The sequence below is a fragment of the Canis lupus genome, chromosome X, assembly GCF_048164855.1.
Source record: "Canis lupus baileyi chromosome X, mCanLup2.hap1, whole genome shotgun sequence".
NCBI classification, from domain to species: domain Eukaryota; kingdom Metazoa; phylum Chordata; class Mammalia; order Carnivora; family Canidae; genus Canis; species Canis lupus.
This window is the reverse complement of record NC_132876.1, coordinates 61,917,772-61,944,741: the sequence shown is the minus strand read 5'-3', so window position 1 is coordinate 61,944,741 and position 26,970 is coordinate 61,917,772. Positions and strand designations below refer to the sequence as shown.

Here is a 26,970-nt window from a genome sequence, read left to right as displayed (position 1 = left end):
AGAAATTGAATCAGTAAGCAAAAACCTCCCAACAAACAAGAGTCTAGAGCCAAATGGTTTCCCAGGGGAATTCTACCAGACCTTTAAAGAAAAGTTAATACCTCTTCTACTCAAACTATTCCAAAAAATAGAAATGCAATGAATATGTTCAATCTCATTCTATGAAACCAACATTAGCTTGATTCCCAAACATACAAAGACCACAGCAAAAATATATTACAAGGTAATATCCCCAATGAATATAGTTACAAAAATTCTTAATAAAATACTAGCAAATTGAATTCAACAATGTATTAAAAGAATTATTATTCACCATGGTCAAGTGAAATTTATTCCTGAGGTGCAGGGGTTGTTCAATATTCACAAATCAATGAATGCACATTAATAAAAGAAAGGATAAGAACCATATAATCCTGTCAATAGATGCAGAAAAAGCATTTGACAAATAGTAGCATCCATTCTTCATAAAAAACTCTCAACAAAGTAGGCATAGAGAGAACATATATCAACATCATAAAGGCCATATATGAAAAATACACAGCTAAAAAAAAGGAAAAAAAAAAGAAAAATACACAGCTAATATGATCCTCAGTGGGGAAAAAACTGAGAGTCTTTCCCTTATGGTCAGGAACAAAACAAGAATGTCCACTCTCATCATTACTATTTACATAGTACTGGATATCTTGGCCTCTGCCATCAGACATCAAAAAGAAATAAAAGACATCCAAATCATCAAGGAAGAAGTCAAGCTTTCACTATTTGTAGAAGGCATGATACCTTATGTAGAAAACCCAAACAACTCCACCAAAAAATTTCTAGAACTCATATATAAATTCAGCAGAGTTGTAGGATACAAAATCAGTGTGAAGAAATGTGTTAGAATCTATACACCAATAATGAAGGAGAAGAAAATGAAATCAATGGGATGCTTGGGTGGCTCAGCGGTTGGGCACCTGTCTTCAGTTCAGGTTGTGATCCCGGGATCCAGGATCGAGTCCCACATCGGGCTCCCTGAATGGAGCCTGCTTCTCCCTCTGCCTGTGTCTCTGCCTCTGTCTCTCACTCTATGTCTCTCATGAATAAATAAATAAATCTTAAAAAAAGAAAAGAAAATGAAATCAAGGAATTTATTCCATTTGCAACTGCATAAAAAACAAGAAGATACCTAGGAATAAACTAAACTAAATAGGTAAAAGATCCATACTCTGAAGACTACAGAAAACTTATGAAAGAATTTGAAGAGGACACAAAAAATGGAAAAGCAGTCTATGGCCATGGATTGGTAGAACAAACATTGTTAAAATGCCTATACTACCCAAAATTATATGCACATTTAATGCAACCAAAATACCACCACCATTTTTCACAGAGCTAGAAACAATCCTCACATTTGTAGGGAACCACAAAAGATCCCAAATGACCAAAGCAATCCTGAAAAAGTAAAACAAACCTGGAAGCATCACAAATCTAGATTTCAAGCTGTTACAAAGCTGTAGTCAAGACAGTTTAATACTGGCAGAAAAGCTGATGTATAGATCAATGGATATTTGAAAATAGAAACCCAGAAATGGACCCACAACTATATGGTTAACTAAACTTTGACAAAGAAGGAAAGAATATACAATGGGAAAAATACAATCTCTTCAATAAATGATTTTGGGATAACTGGACAACAACATGAAGAATGAAACTGGACCATGTTCTTACACCATACACAAAAATAAACTCAAAATGAAGGAAAAACCTAAACGTGAGGCAGGAAAACATCAAGTCCTAAAGGAGAACACAGGGAGGAACCACTTTGACCTCAGTCATAGCAACTTCTTACTAGACATGTTGCCAGAGGCAAGGGAAACAAAAGCAAAAATGAACTATTGGGACTTCATCAACATAAAAAGCCTATGCACAGTGAAAGAAAGAATCAGAAAAAATAAAAAGAAGCTTATATAATTGGACAAGATATTTGCAAATGTTTCACTCAGCACAAGTCAATTGGAGGACAATCATATGGTTTCACTCATATGTGGAATATAAGAAATAGTGAAAGGGATTATAAGAGAAAAGAGGGAAACTGAGTGGGAAAAATTAGAGAGGGAGACAAATCATGAGAGACTCCCAACTCTGGGAAACAAAGGGTTGGGTTGTGAAAAGGGAGATGGGTGGGGGATGGGGAAACTGGGTGACAGGCACTGAGGAGGGCACTCGATAGGATGATCACTGGATGTTATATGTTGGCAAATTGAGTTTAAATAAAAAATATTTAAAAAATTTAAAAAGATATTTGCAAATGACATAGCTCATAAAGGGTTCATATCCAAGATCTATAAAGGACTTAAAAACTCAACACCTGGGGAGAGGAGCAAGATGGCGGAAGAGTAGGGTCCCCAAATCACCTGTCTCCACCAAACTACCTAGAAAACCTTCAAATTATCCTGAAAATCTATGAATTCGGCCTGAGATTTAAAGAGAGACCAGCTGGAATGCAACAGTGAGAAGAGTTCGCGCTTCTATCAAGGTAGGAAGACGGGGAAAAAGAAATAAAGAAACAAAGGCCTCCAAGGGAGAGGGGCCCCGCGAGGAGCCGGGCTGAGGCCGGGGCGAGGGTCCCCAGGACAGGAGAGCCCCGCCCGGAGAAGCCGGAGCTGCACCGACCTTCCCGGGCGGAAAGGCCTCGCAGGGAGGTGGAGCAGGACCCAGGAGGGAGGGGATACCCTCGGGCTCTCCGGGACAGTAACAGCAACTCCGCGCCCAGGAGAGTGCGCCGAGCTCCCTAAGGGCTGCAGCGCGCACGGCGGGACCCGGCGGGACCCGGAGCAGCTCGGAGGGGTTCGGGCGGCGGCTCCGCGGAGGGGGCTGCGTGGAGAGGGCTCCGCGGCCCCGGGAGCAGCTCGGCCGGGCTCGGGCAGAGGAAGAGGCTCCGTGCAGAGGGGCCTGCGCGGTTCCAGGAGCAGCTCGGAGGGGCTCAGGCGGCGGCTCCGCGGAGGGGGTTGCGCGGCCGGGGAGCGCGAATCCACCAGCGCAGGCTCCGGAGCACAGGGCGCCGGGACACAGCCCAGGATCCGGCCTCCCCCGGGACAGGCAGAGACCGGGAGGGCCCAGGACAGCAAGCTGAGCAGATCAGCGGCCCCGCCCGGAGCCTCCAGGCCCTGCAGACGGAGTTCCTGGCGGAGCTGAATCCAGGTTTCCAGAGCTGCCCCGCCACTGGGGCTGTTCCTCCTGCGGCCTCAGGGGGTAAACAACCCCCACTGAGCCCTGCACCAGGCAGGGGCACAGCAGCTCCCCCAACTGCTAACACCTGAAAATCAGCACAACAGGCCCCTCCCCCAGAACACCAGCTAGACTGACAACTTCCAGGAGAAGCCAAGGGACTTAAAGTACACAGAATCAGAAGATACTCCCCTGTGGTTCTTTTTTTGTTTTGTTTTGTTTTGCTTTTTGATTTGTTTCCTTCCCCCACCCCCCTTTTTTTTTCTCCTTTCTTTTTCTCTTTTTCTTCTTTTTTTTTTCTTTCGTTTTTTTTTCTCTTCCCTTTTTTTTCTCTTTCTCTTTTCTTTCCTTCTTTCTCTCCTCTCTTTTTCTCTTTTTCCCAATACAACTTGCTTTTGGCCACTCTGCACTGAGCAAAATGACTAGAAGGAAAACCTCACCTCAAAAGAAAGAATCAGAAACAGTCCTCTCTCCCACAGAGTTACAAAATCTGGATTACAATTCAATGTCAGAAAGCCAATTCAGAAGCACTATTATACAGCTACTGGTGGCTCTAGAAAAAAGTATAAAGGACTCAAGAGACTTCATGACTGCAGAATTTAGAGCTAATCAGGCAGAAATTAAAAATCAATTGAATGAGATGCAATCCAAACTAGAAGTCCTAACGACGAGGGTTAACGAGGTGGAAGAACGAGTGAGTGACATAGAAGACAAGTTGATAGCAAAGACAGAAACTGAGGAGAAAAGAGACAAACAATTAAAAGACCATGAAGATAGATTAAGGGAAATAAACGACAGCCTGAGGAAGAAAAACCTACGTTTAATTGGGGTTCCCGAGGGCGCCGAAAGGGACAGAGGGCCAGAATATGTATTTGAACAAATTCTAGCTGAAAACTTTCCTAATCTGGGAAGGGAAACAGGCATTCAGATCCAGGAAATAGAGAGATCCCCCCCTAAAATCAATAAAAACCGTTCAACACCTCGACATTTAATAGTGAAGCTTGCAAATTCCAAAGATAAGGAGAAGATCCTTAAAGCAGCAAGAGACAAGAAATCCCTGACTTTTATGGGGAGGAGTATTAGGGTCACAGCAGACCTCTCCACAGAGACCTGGCAGGCCAGAAAGGGCTGGCAGGATATATTCAGGGTCCTAAATGAGAAGAACATGCAACCAAGAATACTTTATCCAGCAAGGCTCTCATTCAAAATGGAAGGAGAGATAAAGAGCTTCCAAGACAGGCAGCAACTAAAAGAATATGTGACCTCCAAACCAGCTCTGCAAGAAATTTTAAGGGGGACTCTTAAAATTCCCCTTTAAGAAGAAATTCAGTGGAACAGTCCACAAAAGCAAAGACTGAATAGATATCATGATGACACTAAACTCATATCTCTCAATAGTAACTCTGAATGTGAACGGGCTTAATGACCCCATCAAAAGGCGCAGGGTTTCAGACTGGATAAAAAAGCAGGACCCATCTATTTGCTGTCTACAAGAGACTCATTTTAGACAGAAGGACACCTACAGCCTGAAAATAAAAGGTTGGAGAACCATTTACCATTCGAATGGTCCTCAAAAGAAAGCAGGGGTAGCCATCCTTATATCAGATAAACTAAAATTTACCCCAAAGACTGTAGTGAGAGATGAAGAGGGACACTATATCATACTTAAAGGATCTATTCAACAAGAGGACTTAACAATCCTCAATATATATGCTCCGAATGTGGGAGCTGCCAAATATATAAATCAATTATTAACCAAAGTGAAGAAATACTTAGATAATAATACACTTATACTTGGTGACTTCAATCTAGCTCTTTCTATACTCGATAGGTCTTCTAAGCACAACATCTCCAAAGAAACGAGAGCTTTAAATGATACACTGGACCAGATGGATTTCACAGATATCTACAGAACTTTACATCCAAACTCAACTGAATACACATTCTTCTCAAGCGCACATGGAACTTTCTCCAGAATAGACCACATATTGGGACACAAATCGGGTCTGAACCGATACCAAAAGATTGGGATTGTCCCCTGCATATTCTCTGACCATAATGCCTTGAAATTAGAACTAAATCACAACAAGAAGTTTGGAAGGACCTCAAACACGTGGAGGTTAAGGACCATCCTGCTAAAAGATAAAAGGGTCAACCAGGAAATTAAGGAAGAATTAAAAAGATTCATGGAAACTAATGAGAATGAAGATACAACCGTTCAAAATCTTTGGGATGCAGCAAAAGCAGTCCTAAGGGGGAAATACATCGCAATACAAGCATCCATTCAAAAACTGGAAAGAACTCAAATACAAAAGCTAACCTTACACATAAAGGAGCTAGAGAAAAAACAGCAAATAGATCCTACACCCAAGAGAAGAAGGGAGTTAATAAAGATTCGAGCAGAACTCAACGAAATCGAGACCAGAAGAACTGTGGAACAGATCAACAGAACCAGGAGTTGGTTCTTTGAAAGAATTAATAAGATAGAAAAACCATTAGCCAGCCTTATTAAAAAGAAGAGAGAGAAGACTCAAATTAATAAAATCATGAATGAGAAAGGAGAGATCACTACCAACACCAAGGAAATACAAACGGTTTTAAAAACATATTATGAACAGCTATACGCCAATAAATTAGGCAATCTAGAAGAAATGGACGCATTCCTGGAAAGCCACAAACTACCAAAACTGGAACAGGAAGAAATAGAAAACCTGAACAGGCCAATAACCAGGGAGGAAATTGAAGCAGTCATCAAAAACCTCCCAAGACACAAGAGTCCAGGGCCAGATGGCTTCCCAAGGGAATTTTATCAAACATTTAAAGAAGAAATCATACCTATTCTCCTAAAGCTGTTTGGAAAGATAGAAAGAGATGGAGTACTTCCAAATTCGTTCTATGAAGCCAGCATCACCTTAATTCCAAAGCCAGACAAAGACCCCACCAAAAAGGAGAATTACAGACCAATATCCCTGATGAACATGGATGCAAAAATTCTCAACAAGATACTGGCCAATAGGATCCAACAGTACATTAAGAAAATTATTCACCATGACCAAGTAGGATTTATCCCTGGGACACAAGGCTGGTTCAACACCCGTAAAACAATCAATGTGATTCATCATATCAGCAAGAGAAAAACGAAGAACCATATGATCCTCTCATTGGATGCAGAGAAAGCATTTGACAAAATACAGCATCCATTCCTGATCAAAACTCTTCAGAGTGTAGGGATAGAGGGAACATTCCTCGACATCTTAAAAGCCATCTATGAAAAGCCCACAGCAAATATCATTCTCAATGGGGAAGCACTAGGAGCCTTTCCCCTAAGATCAGGAACAAGACAGGGATGTCCACTCTCACCACTGCTGTTCAACATAGCACTGGAAGTCCTAGCCTCGGCAATCAGACAACAAAAAGACATTAAAGGCATTCAAATTGGCAAAGAAGAAGTCAAACTCTCCCTCTTCGCCGATGACATGATACTCTACATAGAAAACCCAAAAGTCTCCACCCCAAGATTGCTAGAACTCATACAGCAATTCGGTAGCGTGGCAGGATACAAAATCAATGCCCAGAAGTCAGTGGCATTTCTATACACTAACAATGAGACTGAAGAAAGAGAAATTAAGGAGTCAATCCCATTTACAATTGCACCCAAAAGCATAAGATACCTAGGAATAAACCTAACCAAAGATGTAAAGGATCTATACCCTCAAAACTATAGAACACTTCTGAAAGAAATTGAGGAAGACACAAAGAGATGGAAAAATATTCCATGCTCATGGATTGGCAGAATTAATATTGTGAAAATGTCAATGTTACCCAGGGCAATATACACGTTTAATGCAATCCGTATCAAAATGCCATGGACTTTCTTCAGAGAGTTAGAACAAATTATTTTAAGATTTGTGTGGAATCAGAAAAGACCCCGAATAGCCAGGGGAATTTTAAAAAAGAAAACCATATCCGGGGGCATCACAATGCCAGATTTCAGGTTGTACTACAAAGCTGTGGTCATCAAGACAGTGTGGTACTGGCACAAAAACAGACACATAGATCAGTGGAACAGAATAGAGAATCCAGAAGTGGACCCTGAACTCTATGGGCAACTAATATTCGATAAAGGAGGAAAGACTATCCATTTCCATTGGAAGAAACACAGTCTCTTCAATAAATGGTGCTGGGAAAATTGGACATCCACATGCAGAAGAATGAAACTAGACCACTCTCTTTCACCATACACAAAGATAAACTCAAAATGGATGAAAGATCTAAATGTGAGACAAGATTCCATCAAAATCCTAGAGAAGAACACAGGCAACACCCTTTTTGAACTCGGCCATAGTAACTTCTTGCAAGATACATCCACGAAGGCAAAAGAAACAAAAGCAAAAATGAACTATTGGGACTTCATCAAGATAAGAAGCTTTTGCACAGCAAAGGATACAGTCAACAAAACTCAAAGACAACCTACAGAATGGGAGAAGATATTTGCAAATGACATATCAGACAAAGGGCTAGTTTCCAAGATCTATAAAGAACTTATTAAACTCAACACCAAAGAAACAAACAATCAAATCATGAAATGGGCAAAAGACATGAACAGAAATCTCACAGAGGAAGACATAGACATGGCCAACATGCATATGAGAAAATGCTCTGCATCACTTGCCATCAGGGAAATACAAATCAAAACTACAATGAGATACCACCTCACACCAGTGAGAATGGGGAAAATTAACAAGGCAGGAAACAACAAATGTTGGAGAGGATGCGGAGAAAAGGGAACCCTCTTACACTGTTGGTGGGAATGTGAACTGGTGCAGCCACTCTGGAAAACTGTGTGGAGGTTCCTCAAACAGTTAAAAATAGACCTGCCCTACGACCCAGCAATTGCACTGTTGGGGATTTACCCCAAAGATACAAATGCAATGAAACGCCGGGACACCTGCACCCCGATGTTTATAGCAGCAATGGCCACGATAGCCAAACTGTGGAAGGAGCCTCGGTGTCCAACGAAAGATGAATGGATAAAGAAGATGTGGTTTATGTATACAATGGAATATTACTCAGCCATTAGAAATGACAAATACCCACCATTTGCTTCAACGTGGATGGAACTGGAGGGTATTATGCTGAGTGAAGTAAGTCAGTCGGAGAAGGACAAACATTATATGTTCTCATTCATGTGGGGAATATAAATAATAGTGAAAAGGAATATAAGGGAAGGGAGAAGAAATGTGTGGGAAATATCAGAAAGGGAGACAGAACGTAAAGACTGCTAACTCTGGGAAACGAACTAGGGGTGGTAGAAGGGGAGGAAGGTGGGGGGTGGGAGTGAATGGGTGACGGGCACTGGGTGTTATTCTGTATTTTAGTAAATTGAACACCAATAAAAAATAAATTAAAAAAATAAAATAAAATAAAATTTCCATACAACCCCAAAAAAAAAAAACTCAACACCTAAAAACAAATAATCCAGCTAAAAAATGGGCAGAAGACGTGAATAGATACTTTTCTTTTTTTAAGATTTTATTTATTTATGCATGAGAGAGAGAGAGAGAGAGAGGCAGAGACACAGGTAGAGGGAGAAGCAGGCTCCATGCAGGGAGCCTGATGTTAGACTCTATCCCGGAACTCCAGGATCACACCCTGGGCCAAATGCAGGCACTAAACTGCTGAGCCACCGAGGTATCACCAATACTTTTCAAGAGAAGACATGCGGATGGCTAACAGACACATGAAAAGATGCTCAACATGACTCATCATCAGGGAAACACAAATCAAAACCATAAGGGGATACCATCCCACACCTGTCAGAATGACTAAAATTAGCAACAGAAGAAACAACACGTGTTGGCGAGGATATGGAGAAAGGGGAACCATCTTGCACTGTTGGTGGGAATGAAAACTGGTGCAGCCACTCTGGAAAACTGTGTAGAGGTTCCTCAAAGAGTTTAAAATAGAACTACCCTATGACCCAGCAATTGCACTTATGTATTTACCAAAAAGATACAAAAATACAGATTCAAAGGGGTACACACACGCTGATGTTTATAGCAGCATTATCAGTAATAGCCAAACTATGGAGAGAGCCCAATGTTCATGGAGTGATGAATGGATAAAGAAGAGGTGGTATATATACACAGTGGAATATTAACCAGCCATCAAAAATAATGAAATCTAAAATAATAATAATAATAATAATAATAATAATAATAATAATGAAATATTGCTATTGCAATGATGTGGATGGGTGGGATGGAGTTAGATTGTATTATGCTATGTGAAATAAGTCAGTAAGAGACAGATGCATACCATATTATTTCACTCATGTGGAATTTGAGAAGACAAACAGATGAACATAGGGGAGGGGGGAAGTAAGAGGGAAACTATACATAAGATACTCTTAATGATATGGAACAAACTGAGGGGGGTGGGTGGGCAAAGGGCTGGATGTGTGATTGTTATTAAAGAGGGCACTTGTGATGAGCACTGGTTGTTGTAAGTGATGAATCTCTGTATTTACAGCTGAAACTGGTGTTATACTGTATGTTAACTAAATAAATACTTGAAAAAATTAAGCAACTTGGAAAAAAGTGGGGAAAATAAAAGTGCCTTTTTGAAAGTATTGTTTTCACGGTTCAAATGGTAAAATATGCTAAGTCATATATGTATATTGCAATACCCAGAGGAAACTCTATGAAAACTGCACAAAGATATACTCAAAATACTATAAATAATTCAAGTTATAATCCTGAAAAATGTTCCACTAATAAGTAAGAAGGCATAAAAAGAGAGACAGAGAAATGACACTCAGAGGTAACAAACAGAAAACAAAAAATCAAATGGCATGCTTAAACTCTAACATATCCACAATGTTAAATATAAATGAAAAATACATTTCAAAAGAATGAGTTAAAGAAATGAGCCAATTATATGCCATTAGCAACAGACTCACTTCAAATTCACCAAGAGGAGTTTGTTTTTGTTTTTGTTTTTTTTTGATGAGTTTGTTGAAAAAAAAAAGAGAAGATTTTGTTGAAGTAAAAGGGTGGGAAAATATATGCCATACAAATATTTATTGTATTTTATTAGAGAAAGCTGTTTTCTCTACTACCTCTTCATATCCAAAAAATTCAAAGAAATGGGAGGATAAATTTCTTTTTATATTGTGTCAATAAAAAAGTACTTAAGTTACTACATTTTGTACATAAGGAAAATACATATATAAATTGTCTCCAATTCATAAGAGATTCTTAGAATCACAACTGAACATCTAATTGGAAATTCTTTCTAGGTTTTATTTTATTTTATTAGTTTTTTTATGATTTGTTTATTTGAGAGAGAGAGCTGAGCGAGAGAGAGAGCGAGCACACATGGGGTGAGTGGGAGATGGAGAAGCAGACTCCCCACTGAGCAGGGATCCTGATGTGGGGCTGAATCCCAGGACTCTGAGACAATGACGTGAGCCAAAGGCAGATGTTCAACCAACTGAGCCACACAGGCAGCCCCTTGAACTTATTTTTGCTACTCAACATAGCTTGTGCATATTATTATTTAGGTAAGTATTTGTTTCCTGTAATTGGACATAATGCATATCAGTTCCAGCAAGATTCTTAGTCTTTAGGCATCTACTCTATAGTGAATATATTTAGCAGTTTGCACTAATCACTCTTGTAAAAGTATGATCCAAGATGATCATCACTGCTGTGTGCTTAGAATTTAAGACTAGAAAACTCTGAAATAAAATGAAACTATCTTGATTTAAAAAAATGAGGCCATCTGTATTTTGCATTCCATTTTCATTTAATTTTATTGAAATATAACTAACATACAGTATTCTATTAGTTTCATGTATATCACATACTGACAACATTTGTATACATTGTGAACTGATCATTACAATATGCCTAATTTCCATCTGTCATCATAAAACTTAATAAAATATTATTGATTGCATTCTCTGTGTTATGCATTACATCCTCATGACTTATTTATTTTTTAGCTGGAGTTTAGTACTTCTTGATTCCCTTCAAAGAACTCCCTTCTCTGGCAACCTTCACTCTGCTCTCTCTGTCTTTGATCTGAGTTTTGTTTGTTTGGTTGCTTTATTATATTGCATTTAACTTCATCTGACTTACTGTTCACTTAGAATAATATCCTCAAGGTACATCCATGGAATGTAGCAAATGGTAGATTTCAGTTTTTTATTGATAAGTAGAATTTTATTATATACGTATACCTCATCTTCTTTATCCATTGATTTACTGATAGACACTTAGGTTGTTTCCATATCTTGGCTATTGTAAATAATGCTGCAATAAACATAGGGGTGCATATATCTTAGTGTAAATATTTTCTTGGGATAGATACTCAGAAGTTGAATTGCTGGATAATATGGTAGTTCTATTTTTAAGTTTTGAGGAACTTCTATACTGTTTCACGTAAGGATTGCAGTAATTTACATTCCCACCAACAGCACACTAGGGTTCCCTTTTCTCCACATACTTATCAATTCTTATTGTTTCTTGTCTGCCTGATAAAACCATTCTGACAGGTGTGAGATGATATCTCATTATAGTTTTGATTCACATTAACCTGGTTATTAGTGATGCTGAGTATCTTTCCCTGTGCCTCTTGAATATGTGTTTTATTTGGAAAAATGTCTATTCATTTCTTCTGCCCATTTTAATCACATTTTCTCTAATTGAATTGTATGTGTTATTTATGTATTTTGGATATTAATCCCTTTTTGGATATATGTCTTGCAGTACCCTCTTCCATTCAGATGGTTGTGTTTTCATTTTGTTGATGGTTTCCTTTTCTGTGCAGAAGCTATTTAGTTTGATGTGACCCCATTTGTTTTTGTTTTTATTCCCTTGGCCTTTGGAGTCTGATCCTAAAAAGACATCACAAAGACTGATATTGAGTGAGCTTTTTTCCTATGTTTTCTTCTAGGACTTTCACAGCTTTAGGTCTTACATTCAAGTCATTAATCCATTTTTAGTTATTTTTTCTATGTGGTGTAAGAGTGATCCAGTCATTATTTTTAAAAATATTTTATTCATTTATTCGAGGGAGATAGTGAGCAAGACAGAGAGTACGTGAGCTGGGGTGGGGGGCACAGAGAGAGAGAGAGAGAGAGAGAGAGAGAGAGAGAGAGAAGCAGACTCCCCACTGAGCAGGGAGCCCAAAGCAGGGGCTCAATCCTGGGATTCCAGGATCATGACCTGAGCTGAAGGCAGATGCCTAACACACTGAGCCATCCAGGTGCCCCCAGTTTCATTGTTTTGCATTTAGTTGCCTAGTTTTCTTAACACCATTTATTTTTATGTGTGTTTATTTATTTAGTTATTTAGTTAGTTATTAAATTTAAATTCCAGTCAGTTAACATACAGTGTAGTATTGCTTCTAGGTGTAAAATCTAGTGATTCAACACTTCCATACAACACTGGTGCTCATCACAAGTATACTCCTTAATCCTCATCACCGATTTAACCCATCCCCCACCTCCCCTCTAGTAACCATCAGTTTTCAAAACTGTTTATTGAAGAGATTGTTTTTTCCCAATGTGTATTCTTGTTTCTTTTGTCATAAAGAATTGATGACATATATATATAGATATAGATGATATAGATATAGATATAGATATAGATATAGATATAGATATAGATATAGATACAGATAGATATAGATATAGATAGATATAGAAAAAGATATAGATAAATTTATTTCTGGGCTTTCTCTTCTATTTAATAGATCTATGTGTTTGTTTTTATGCCAAAACCATACTGTTTTTATTACTATAGCTTTATAGTACAGTTTGAATCAGGGAGTGTGATACCTGCAATTTTGTTCTTCTTTATCAACATTGTTTTGAATATTTGGATCTGTTGTGGTTACATACAAATTGTAAAATTATTTGTTCTAGTTCTGTGAAAAATGCCCCTGGGATTTTAATAGGTATTGCATTGAATCTGTATATTACTTTAGGTAATATGGACATTTTAACAATATTGATTCTTCTAACCCATACACACAGAATGCCTTTCCATTTGGGTCTTCAATTTCTTTCATCCAAGTCTTAACAGTTTTCAGTTTTCAGTTTCAGTCTTTCACTGCTTTGGTTAAATTTATTCCTAGTACTTTTTGAAGAAGTTGTAAATGGGGATATTTTTAACTTATTTTTCTGATAGTTCATTATTAATATATTCATGAAGCACAATGAATTTTTGTATATTAATTTTGTATCCTGAAACTTTACTGAATTTATTAGATCTACCAGTTTTGTTGTGAAGACTTTAGCATTTTCTATATATGTCATATGCAAATAATGACAGTTTTATTTTTCCCTTTCCAATTGGATGTTTTTATTTCCTTTTCTTGCCTTATACCTCTGGCTAAGACTTCCAGTACTATATTAAATAAACAGAGGGCAATAGTGGGGATCATTTTCCTGTTTTTCTTGTTCCTGATCTTAAGGGAAAAACTTTTTTTCAACATTGAGTATTATATTAGCTGTGAGTTTGTCATATGTAGCCTTTATTATGTTGAAGTACACTCCCTCTATCTCCAATTTGTTAAGAGTTTTTATTATAAATAAATATTGAGTTATGTCAAATGGTTTTTCTGTACCTATTGAAATAATTGTGCTGTTTCTATCCTTCTGTTTTATTAATTTGGTATCACATTAGCTGAATTGCAGCTGTTGGCCCATTCTTGCATCCTGGGTTAAATCCCAATGTGTTTGATCCTTTCCATGTATTGTTGAATTTCTTTTGCTAATATTTTGTTGAGGATTTTTTTTTTTTGTGTTGAGGATTTTTAAAAAAGATTTTACTTATTTATTCATGGGAGACACACAGAGAGAGAGAGAGGCAAAGACATAGGCAAAGGTAGAAGCAGGCTCCTCACAGGGAGCCCGATGTGGGACTCAATCCCCAGACTCCAGAATTACACCCTGAGCTGAAGGCAGAAGATCAACCACTGAGCCACCCAGATGTCCCTGTTGAGGATTTCTATACCTATATTCATCATTGATACTGATCTGTAGCTTTCTTTTCTTGGGGGAGCAATGGAGTGATTTTGATATCAAGGAAATGCTGATTTCATAAAATAAGTTCAAACGTTTTCTCTCCTCTTCAATTTTTTGGAAGACTTAGAGAAGGATAGATATTAACTCTCCTTTCAATGTTTTGTAGAATTCACCAGTGTATTTGGTCCTGGACTTTTGTTTTGGGGGCATTTATGTTTATTGACTCAGTGCTCTTACAATTAGTTGATCTATACAGATTTTCTATGTCTTTCAGATTGTCAGGGGAAATTATATGTTTCTAAGAATTTATCCATATCTTCTAGGTTGTCCAGTTTATTGGTTTGTAACTTTTCATAGTAGCCTTTTATTATTATTTTTTGTATTTCGGTGATAGCAGTTCTAACGTCTCTCTTTTCTGATTTTATATATTCAAACTTTTTCTCTCTCTTTCTCATTTCGTGAATCTAGTTAAAGATTTGTCAATTTTGTTTATCTTTTAAAAAAACAGCTTTTAGTTTCATTGATCTTTTCTATTGTCTTTTTGGTTTCTGTTTTTTTTTTCCCTGTTCTGATCTTTATCATTTCCTTTCTTCTAGTAATTTGGGGTTTCACTTGATATTTTTCTAGGTCCTTTAGATAAAAATTATATTGTTTGAGATTTTCTTGTTTCTTCTGGTAGGCCTAAACTGCTATTTACTTTCCTCTTAAAACCACGTTTACTACATCCTATAAACTTTGGTATATTTCTGTATTTATCTATCTCTCAATATTTCTTAACTTCTCTTTTAATTTCCTCAATGACACATTTGTTGTTCAACAGCATGCTGTTTTACCTCCACATTTTTCTAGTTTTCTTCTCAAAATTAATTTCCAGTTTCATATAATTGTGGCTGGAAAATATGTTTGATACGTTTTCAGTCTTGTTGATTTCATTGAGGCTTGTTTTTTAGTCTAGTATGTGATCTAAGAGAATGTTTGAACTGTACTTGAGAAGAGTATGTATTCTATTCCTTTCAGATGGAATATTCTGAATATATCTGTTAAGTTATCTGGTCCAATGTTTCATTCAAAGCCACTGCTTCCTTGTTGATTTTCTGTCTGGATGATCTAACCTTTCATTAAGTGGGAAGTTAAAATTCCCTACTATTTTTGTATTGCTGTCAATTTCCCTTTTCAGGTCTTTTTATATTTGCTTTGTATATTTTGGTGCTACTATGTTGAATGCATATACATTTATAAATGACATATCATCTTTCTGGATTGATCCTTTTATCATTATGCCATGCCTTTTTTTTATTACATTCTTTGTTCTACAGTCTATTTTGCCTGACATGAGTATAACTATACCAGTTTTCTTTCTACACCAATATCCATTTGCATGAAATATCTTTTTTCATCACATCACTCCTATTCATGTATTTCCTTACTTCTAAAGTAAGCCTCTTGTAGGCAGCATGTAGATGATTCTTTTATTTTAAAAAATCCAATTCACTTATTCTATGTCTTTTGATTGGAGAATTTAGTCCTTTTTACATTTAATTAATCATTTTTAAGTATATACTTACTGCCTTTTGTTGTATTCTGCCTATTTTTGTAGTTCCTTTGTTCCTTTCTTTTTTCTTTTCCCTTCTTTTTTAAAGATTTATTTATTTATTCATGAGAGACAGAGAGAGGTGGAGACACAGGCAGAGGGAGAAGCAGGCTCCATGCAGGGAGCTGGATGTGGGACTCAATCCCGGGTCTCCAGGGTCACGCCCTGGGCCGAAGGCAGCAGTAAACTGCTGAGCCACCCAGGCTGCCCTCCCTTCTGGTTTGATATTGTTCTTTAATGTTATATTTAGAGTCCATTCTCAATTTTGAGTATTTGCTATAGTTTTATGGATATCATGTAGTTCACATATATCTTTCTACACACCAATAATGATGCAGCAGAAAGATAAATTAAGGTATCAAACCCATTTACAATTGCACAAAAAACAATAAGATGCCTAGGAATAAATGTAACTGAAAAGATGGAAGAAACTATACTCTGAATACTAATACACTGATGAAAGTAATTGAAGATGGTACAAAGAAATGGAAAGACATCTCATGGTCATGTATTGGAAGAACACATATTGTTAAAATGTCTATATTACTGAAAGCAATCAACACATTTAATTCAATCCCTATCAAAATACCACTAGCATTTTTTTTCATAGAGTTAGACAAACAATCCTAAAATTTGTATGGAATCACTAAAGACTCCAAATAGCCAAAGCAACCTTGAAAAATAAAAGCAAAGCTAGAGGCATTACAATTCTGGACTTAAAGTTATATTACAAACTTATAGTTAAAACAGTTAGGGACTAGCACCAAAAAAGACACATCAATCAATAGAACAAAGGTAAAACCCAGAAATGGACCCACAACTATATGGTCAATTAATCTTCAACAAAGCGGGAAAGAATATGCAATGGGAAAAAGACAATCTCTTCAACAAATGGTATCGGGAAAACTGGACAGCCACAGGCAGAAAAATGAAACTGGACAACTTTTTTACACCATACACAAAAATTAATTCCAAATGGATGAAAAACATAAATCTGAGACCTGAAACCATAAAAATCATAGAGGACACAGGCAGTAACTTCTTTGACATTGGCTCTAGTAAGTTATTCCAAGATATGTTTCCTGAGTTTAGGGAAACAAAAGGAAAAATAAACTAGTGGGACTACATCAAAATAAAAAGCTTCTGCACAGTGATGGAAACAATCAACAAAAGTAAAAAGCAACCTTCAGAATGGGAGAAAATGTTTGCAAATGACATATCTAATAAAGTCTTAGTACTCAAAATATATAAAGAACTTATCAAATTCATCATCCAGCAAATGATCCAGTTAAAAAAAAATGGCCAGAAGGCAAGCATAGACATTTTTCCAAAGAAAACATACAAATGACCAACAGATATATGAAGAGATGGTCAACATCACTGATCATCAGGGAAATGCAAATCCAGGCTACAGTGATGTATCACTTCACAGCTGTCAGAATGGGTAAAATCAACAAACAATAAGTGTTGGCGGCAAGTGTCGAGAAAGTGCAACCCTCTTGCACTGTTAGGTGGAATGCAAACTGTGCATTGGTACAGCCACTACGGAAAACACTAGGGGGATCCCTGGGTGGTGCAGCGGTTTAGCGCCTGCCTTTGGCCCAGGGCGCGATTCTGGAGACCCGGGTTCGAATCCCACATCGGGCTCCTGGTGCATGGAGCCTGCTTCTCCCTCTGCCTATGTCTCTGCCTCTCTCTTTCTCTCTCTCTCTCTCTGTGTGACTATCATAAATAAATAAAAATTTAAAAAAAAGGAAAACACTAGGGAGGTTACTGAAATAGTTAAAAATAGAACTACCCTATAATCCAGCAATTGTACTACTAGGTATTTAGCCCCAAATCCTAGAGACTAAGAATTATGTTAAAGCTACTCTACCTGTGCTCTATAAATGGGATAGCAAAGCCTGGATGACACGTATTTTTTGACAACAGGTTTACAGAATTTTGAAGCTCCCTGTTGAGACTTGCTGAGAAAAAAAAAGATTCCTTTCAAAATGTAACTGCTCATTGACAATGCACCTGGTAATCCAAGAGCTCTGATGGAATTGTATAATGATATTAATACTATTTCATGTCTACAATCATAGCATACATTCTGCCATTCACAGATCAAGGAGTAACTTCAAATTCCAAGTCTTATCAATCAATATATACATTCCATAAGTTTATAGCTTTCATAGATCACAATTTTTCTAATAGATCTGTGCAAAGTAAAGTGATAACCTTCTAGAAAGGATTTACCATTCTAGACATTATAAAAACATTTCTGATTCATGGAAAGAGATCAAAATACCAATACTAACAGGAGTTTGGAAGAAGCTGATTCCAACACTTATGGATGACTTTGAGGGGCTCAAGACTTCTGTGGGGAAAGTAACTACAGATGTGGTGGAAATAGCAAGTGGACTAAAATTAGAAATGAAGCCTGAGCACTGGGTGTTATACTACCTGTTGGCAAAATGAATTTAAATTTAAAAAAAAGAATGAGCACTGGGTGTTATACTATATGTTGGCAAATTGAATTCCAATAAAAAATATACAAAAAATAAAATCATTAGCCTTGTTAAAAAATTTTAAAAAGGAAAAAAATAAAAACAAAACACAGCTATCTAAATAAACATTTTCTACATTTCCCCTAAATAAGTTACATTATCCTATGTAAGTAATTTCTGCTTTACTGATATGAGAGACCCAGATGAGTAAAAAATGGATCAATGCTAAAATTTTAAATGTGCAAATTGAAAAAGAAGAGAAATTTTAGTTAATTTTAACATAATGAAAAATTCCAAAATTATTAATTTGATCAACTTAGACCTCCAACCTAGCACAATTTTAATTCACAGTTATTTTACTTTGTGTAAAGAAAATTTTAAAATTTCAACTTTAAAATTTTATTTGTTTTTTTTAATAAAATGTAAATAATAAATACCAAAAATAGAAGTGAAGCTTGGATATTTGACTGAATGGCTACAATTTCATAATAAAACTTTAATGGATGCAAAGAAAGTTTCTTGAGATAGAATCTACCCCTACTGAACATGCTGTGAAGACTTTTTAAATGACAACAAAAGATTTCAAATATTATCTAACCATAATTGATAAAACAGGGACAGAGTTTGAGAGGCTTGACTTAACTTTGAAAAAAAGTTCTATTGTGGGTAAAATGCTCTCAAACAACATTACATGCTATAGTGAAATAGTTCTAGAAAGGAAGAGTCAAACAATGGACAAACTGTATTGTATTTTAAGAAATTGCCACAGCTATTGCCTCAGCCTTCAGTAACCATCACTCTTATCAGTCAACAACCGTCAACTTTGAGGCAAGACTCTCCAACAACAATGAAAAGATTATGATTAAAAATACAGATTATGGTTAGCATATATTAGCAGTAAAGTATTTTTAAATTAAGACACACACATATTTTAGACATAATACTACTGCACACTTAATAGATTGCAGTATAGTGTAAACATAACTTTTATATGCACTTGGAAATCAAAAAGTTAAACTGACATAATTTATTGCAATATTTACTTTATTGCAGTGGTCTGGAACCACACCCACAATGTATCTGGAGTATGTCTGTATAAGGTGTGCTTCTTCAGCTTCTTCCTGTATTTAGTTAAATATCACTTTCTCAGGGAGAACTCTTATGATCACATTTAAAACTAATCTCCTTATCCCCTTTCCTTGCTTTATTTATCTCCAAAGCATGTATTACTTCCTAATATACTATATAATTTACTTATTTGTTTTGTTTTTGTCTTCCACTTTATTATGTAGGCTTCATAGGGCATATACTTTTTGTCTGTCCTAATCAACATTATATCCCAAGTGCCTATCTCATAGTAAATACTCAATAACTGCTTATTCAATAAGCAAGTGAACAGGAGATGAACATGAGCAGTGAACATGAATGTTTCCCTTACATTTTTCTCTAAGAAGATGTCTCGGTAAATTGTTTTTTTTTTTTTTTTTTGGACATTCTAGCTGTCCTTGTGAGTGATAAAGCAGGCACACCCGGAAAGCTTATGATTATTGACATTGTCAGTAGGCACAGATGCTAAGTGTAGTTTAGCAATAATTCAGTATGCTACAGATGATAGTTCAGTTATAGGCCTAGACCATTTGAGCCTAAATGTCCACATCAGTATGAGTAGCCCTATATAACTTTCTACCTTTGGTCTCTCTTAGCATCAGGTACCCATTACATGTTCTCACTAAATCTAACTGAGGCTTGTAGTGAATCTGGGCCTGCTGGACCATGAAGATTTCCTCATTGCCCTGAAATATCAGTACATAGATCTATAGCAGTTTCTATAGGCAGCCAAGATTTCTCTGACCTAAAATAAAGCTATAGGAAGAGAATCTGGCTGATTGTTTTATCATTATTGGATAGATGTAGCATTTCTTGCTGGTGGGCCTGGCACACATACATAGAGTGGCTGACTTTTCATGCAGATCCATTTACTCAGTTATGGCTGTGATAAATTGAACCAAGATGGTTAAGAGATGAGTCTAGGTATACAGATAGACTTTCAGTTATACACACAGGTCCAAACATCCATGGCTCTCTGAATAAATTTCTCACATAAAAGTGTAGAAAACTTTTTTTGAAATTTTATGTTCAGAGCAGCATCATTACACAGTATACCTTTCCAGCAACTGGTACTCTTCCACAGTGTCTACTTCCTTCTCTGGAAGTATTGTCATCTTTTCATAAGGAGGAGGTCACATACCATCCAGGTTGTTTTTTGTTTTTTGTTTTTTCATCCAGGTTGTTAATACTAATCCAACATAGGTTTGCCATAAGAAGTGACATTTTCGAATGTACAGAATGATCAATGTCTATATCCTTCCATCAGCAGGATACTTAAAATATCCTGCCTTGGTCAGAATTGTGAGTCCTGAGTATTCACAGAATTATGTAGGGGACTTCATAAACTGACCAAGATAAAGGAAACTGTTCTTAACAAATACTGGTTGCTAGAATAATTATGCTGATGTGGAGTCCTAATATGTAAAAGTAAGACCTTTGATTACATACTCAATAGTTCTGTAATTTTTTTACTCCAAAAAAGAAAAAAAAAGAAAAGACTGAAGGATTATTACCAGCTCATCTATGTGTGTAGTGCTTCTGGAACTATGGATTTCATAATATTATGGTCATGTCTTACACTTTAAGCTAAGGTGAGTCCAGTGAGAATGCCCACCAGATGGTCATGGGTTATAGGAAGAACTAAGGGTGACCTGAGGTAGAAGAAGAATTCAAACAGTGATCAAAATGGTAAGCAAAGATTCTAGGATAATTTTGCTCTCTTGGTTACTATCTAACTCACTTTTAAAATACTGTCTGTTTTTTAGTTTAAAAAGTGTATTTATGGGACTCCTGAGTGACTCAGCGGTTGAGCAACTACCTTCAACATGATCCCAGGTTTCTGGAATCAAGTCATACATTAGGGTCCCCCACGGGGAACCTGCTCCTCCCTTTGCCTATGTCTCTGCCTCTCTCTCTGTGTCTCTCATGAATAAATAAAATCTTTAAAAAAAACAGTGTATCTATGATAAAGTACAACTTTTAATATATATGAACTTTGGATATTTTCCTTTACTTTAAGATATATCCTACACAATATTTATTTTATTTTAAAAAGATTTTTATTTGTTCATGAGAGACACAGAAAGAGGCAGAGACATAGACAGAGGGAGAAGCAGGCTCCATGCAGGAAGCCTGATATGGGACTCAATCCCAGGATTTCAGGATCACGCCCTGAGCCAAAGGCAGATGCTTAACCACTGAACAACCCAGGCATCCCTATTTTTTAAATATATACAATGTATGCAAATGTCAAATCATTATGTTGCACACATGAAATTAATAGACTATGGCATGTTAATTACGCTTCAATAATAATAATAATAATTAACTCAGAAAGTCTAAAGTTTTATTATTAGTTTTTAGTTCGATGCATTTTTTAATGTTCTCTTACTCATATAAATTTTTTGCCTGATGGGAGTAAAACTCAGTCCAAGATAGCAAAGGCAAAGATAAAGAATAAAAAATATGATTGTTTGAGTTTACTTATTTTCCCTCTACAATTTTTCCTTTCCTAATGCATACTGGCATTTTCAAACCAGGCCCATATCTTTACCCTTACTTCCTCCAATACTGTGTAACTATGTTGTCCTACCTTTGTTATATTTTGTAGTCTAAGAACTGAGAATTCTTTGCTCACTTATCTTAACTTGGGTTTATAATGTTATTTATTTCATTATGAATACCTATTATTCCTTTTTTGTAACATTTTTCCCCTTCCCTTTGCCTGAGGCCAATGCCTAATATCTGGATTGCTGCATTATCTATTTCACTTCTTCAAAACAACCAACAGTTTTCTAGGAAAGCTAAAGTCACCTACAACATCAAACAAAGATGCTGGAATAGAGAAAATGGGAGAATAAGGTAGCATCTAGAATTTTTTTCTAATAGTGAATATGGGGTATTGGGTTTTCAGAGAACCAGAGGATTATAAGTGGGAAGACCTCTGGAACCCATGTTTTGTTATAAAGAAACTTATTATACCGTAAGCTCCTCTAAGGTCTGGGGTTTCTGTCAGTTTTATTTACTGATGTATCCAAGAGCCTACCATAGTGCCACCATATAATAAGTGTTTAATATAAAATTTTATTAAATTGTTAAATGCAATTCCCCTTCCGTCTGAGAGAGCTTGATATAGTGGAAAGATCACTGGCTCTGAATTGATCCTTAATCTGAAGAGTTTAGTCATGGACTACCTTCTCTTCTAAATCTGTATTATATTCTTAGCTCTTACCATACAGTCTCGTGGCTTTGATTACCATCTATAAAATGATAATGTTCACATCTATTTTTACCTCTAATTCCATATATTTAATGACCTACTTGACATCTTTGCTTGAATGACCAATAGACACCTCAAACTATCATATTTAAAATTGAACTCATTAATTTTCTCCACATTAGCCATTGAGGTGAGCTGAATCAACCCTGCTGTGGTGTACATGACATTGATGAGCCTAATGTTAGCCATTTTAAGTACCAGTATATTATTTCCATCAGCAGACTAATAATATCCTTAACAAAACTCCCTTTATGTTATGCATACTAGCTCACCAAAATTAAAGACAAATAGAAACAAAAACAACTCTGAAATCTAAAAAAAATGTGAATAATTAAACATAAAAGTATAATCAGCCCTATAAATACAAAAACAAACTGATGGTTGCCAGAGGGGTGGGAGGTGGGAGATGGACAAATGTATGAAGGGCCGTGGGAGATACAGGCTTCCAGTTATGGAATGACAAGTCACAGGAATAAAGGGCACAACACAAGGAATGTAAGTCAATGATATCGTTATAGCACTGTATGGTGACAGATGGTAGCTACACTTGTGTTGAGCATGTCATAACATATAAACTTATCAAATCTTTATGCCACACCCTTAAAATAATGTAACATTGTGTGTCAACTATACTTAAATTATTTTTAAAATAAATTATGCCAAGTCAACGACAACCACAACAATAACTTCTCAATCTCTGTTTCTCTTGCCTGTCATCTTAGAAAACTCTAAGTTTAAGATCTTAGTTAACATAATTTTGAGCTTAAGAACTATTCAAGTTCTGGGAAGTAGAAGAAAAATTTTGAGAAGGAAGATAAGGACTCAGGCCATAATAGAGTATCCATGTAAATGAAGGGGTATATGAAGAAAATAAGTTACTATAGCTTTGAATGATTAAAGAAAATTTGGGGTCAAACATAGGGGTCAGGACAGTATTTTTAAAAATCAGCAGCAGCACTACTGACATCTTGGACAAGTAATTCTGTGTTTTGGGCGAGGAAGGGCTGTTTTGGGCATTATATAATGTTTACTACCACCCCTGACCTCTACCCATTAGGTATACACCCACAGTTTTGACAGAAAACAAATGACTTCAGACATTGCTAAATGTCTCCTGAATGACAAATTTTTCCTCACTTGATAGCTAGTGATCTAGAAGGTCTGGTTTATCGAGATTAATGGTCTGAGAAATCATATTGAAGAACTGTCAACTAATGGAATCATATGAAATCATTCTGTCCACATACCTTACCTACTGTGGTAATGTGAAAAAGTGTGAAAAATTACAAATGGGCATGGATTATCATACTCACAGTTACTATGACCAGATACAAGCTGTATAATATGCCTTATTAGGAAGCCAGTACCTTGCTATATTTGTAGAGCATAAGTTATAAAACCCCAATAATTGATGAAGATAAATGTTTAGTAGGGTCCTTCAGAGACAAACAAAAGTTTCTGCCACCTCATGACACCTAATGGAAAGGCAATGGATTATATGAACTACTTAGAAATATTGGTGGTTCTAAATGACAGCATTGCCTTTGTCAGAACACTGGAAGAACATGGATGCTGGCTATTTAAAGTTCAAAGCCACCTGAGTATAACCAATTTGAAAAGATATCTAGAAAAGTTCTAGTTCTGTGGTGATCTATTCAAGAAGAACTAATGCAAAGAAGAATTTCAAAGAAGTCCAGCCAACAACTTACATATTCTTGGCCTCAGTAACAAAATCCCAAATAGTTATTTCTCTATCATTGCAGGCACCGACACTTAGGATACAATATCTTTCCTAGGTTTTAACTGTCTAACTTTTTGTTATTCAGTCCCCTACACTTTCACATTAGATGTTACTGGAAATACGTGAGGGTTGTTTTTCTAAATTATAATTTAAAGGTTTCAATTTATGCTACAGGGCCCAGATTCACAACAAAGATGTGCCATCTCAGGTATTCAACTTATATGAAATTGGAACTATCCCTACAGAGGAAACTAGGTCTATTTGGAATTACCGGAGCAACTGGTACTCTGTTTTAGTAAACATGTCTGAAAAGTTGTGCCCGCCTCCAGGCAATATCTCTAGTAGCTATGTTGTGCTGCATAAATCTTCGCCGTTTCAATGTATAGAGTAGAAAATAGATACAAAACATGATGAACTGAGAAAAAATCCCTTCCAGGACAAGAGGATTGGTGGTTTTTCTATCACAAATGTCTTTGTGACTACTATCCACAGTTCAAAAATAGATTATATGGCTCTGTCCACAAATACATATATACATACACACACATAAATATGTAACTGAAACAAAAGTTTCACAAAATGATTATTGTTCTAAGTGACAGATATTTTTATACATCTTTACACTACTTCATTGTATAAAAATGATGTTTGTGACACAATGACTTGACTTCACTACTTAATAGACTGTGATCTCCAGTTTTAAAAATGTTCTTTTAGGGGAAGAACTAAGATGGCAGAATACTAGGAGGAACCTAAGATTGCCTTACCCCTCAAACAAAACAAGATAAATACCATATCATTCTGAATACCCAATAAATTGACCTGAAGACTGACGAGACAAACTGCACAACTAGAGGGAGGGAAGAGGCCACATTGTAGAAAGTAGGTGTGGAGAAGTATTTTAGGGGAGAAACAGATCATGGGTACTGCAGAGGGGAGGAAGTCCTAGTCACAGAGAAAGACTAGAGGGAGAAGCGTGCACAGGAGATCGCACAAGGAAAACACTTCCCCAAAGCCAGTGATTGGGAAAAGGAGAGGGGCTTATTTGGGGGAGTTTTTACAATGAGTGAGGTTCAATAACTGGAGTTTTAGAAGTCCACAGCATGGCTGATATGGAGCCCTGAGGGTGCTGCAGTGCTCCTTTGGAGAAGGAGGGCAGATAGCCCAGTATAGACTGCATGATCTGAGGATTTCCTGGGATGCACCTCCCAGTGGTTAACCTGGAAACTGGCTTGTTGCTGTGCTTTACTACAAACTCCATGCCCCTCTACTTTGGTGAGATTACCCTTCTGGGACAAACCTGTATCAGTGAGACCTTCCCCCAGAGGACCAGTGCAGGTCCCCACCAAACCAGATCCCTAAAGTTTGGAGTTTTAAAATTCAGTCAGCCTCCCTGGGATAGAGCCCAAGGTACACTGTGTTGCTCCGGCAGGCAGATGGAGAGACAGACAATGTGAAGGTAGTAATTTGAGGGATATTTGGAACACTAAAAGGGAGGTAGTTCACTATTATGCTAGGGCTTCCTGAGTGGCAGAAGGCATAAATTCTCTCCAGGGACCTGGGAGTGGGCTGGTGCCATTTCTCTCCCATGCCTCTCAGCATAAATTAACTTCACTATGTACCACAACACCAACACTGGTGATCTAAACACCTTATACCAAGCTCTGTGCCTCTGTTCTCTGCTGGTGCTGTTTTTCTCAGACCAGTGTGCACTGGGACCCTCCCCCAGAAGACCAGCACAAACCCCCTGCATGCATCATGTCTGCCATGTTTAGTTCTGCAAATCTTAGGCTCTAGTGGAAATAACATCAGGTCACTTAACAAATAGACCAGAGCACACTTAGTTAAAAGTCACCACACTCTAGCCAAGGTCCAAACACTCACACTGAAGGCAAGGATAAAGTCTGAAAAAGACTGACCTGAGGGAAAGAGCATCCAAAACACAACAGCAGAGTGCACAAAGCATACACCAAAGACATGTCCTGAAGTCTCAGGACCTGGACAGTATGTAACCTATTCTTCATAAAGTCAATATTCTCAGGAGAAGGAAACATATGGGCTTTTCTAACAAATTGAAAGTAACAATCAAAAAGATACACACGGGGCATGACAGAAGCAGAGAAGGACACCAGGGAGTCCCTTACTACAGAGATTAAAGAACTAAAAGCTAGGCACACAAAATGAAAAATGCAATAACCAAGATTAGAAACTGATTAAATGTCATGAACATAAGAATGGAAGATGCAGAGGAATGAATAAATAAATAATATAAAAGATAAAATAATGGAAAATAATGAAGACAAAAAGAAAAATATTACAACACCAATGTAGACATAAGGAACTCAGTGACTCCATAAAGTGTAATAACATTCATACAATAGGAATCCCAGAAGAACAAGAGAGGGGAAAGAGAACAGAAGCTTTATTTAAGGAAATCATAGCTGAAACTTCCCTAATCTGTGGAAGGAAACAGACATCCACATCCAGGAAGCACACAGGACTCCCATAACAATG

The 26,970-nt window shown here is 37.0% G+C and overlaps 1 long non-coding RNA gene across 1 annotated transcript in view; it reads right to left on the bottom strand.

Moving 5' to 3' along the window:
• The window catches only part of LOC140628067 (uncharacterized), a 37,063-nt gene extending 10,590 nt beyond the window's left edge, over window positions 1-26,473 (bottom strand). Inside the window, exon 1 of the long non-coding RNA XR_012026487.1 lies at window positions 26,376-26,473. This is a non-coding gene — a long non-coding RNA (uncharacterized lncRNA). The remainder of the gene's footprint in view (window positions 1-26,375) is intronic.
• Between the last annotated feature and the right edge of the window lie 497 nt (window positions 26,474-26,970).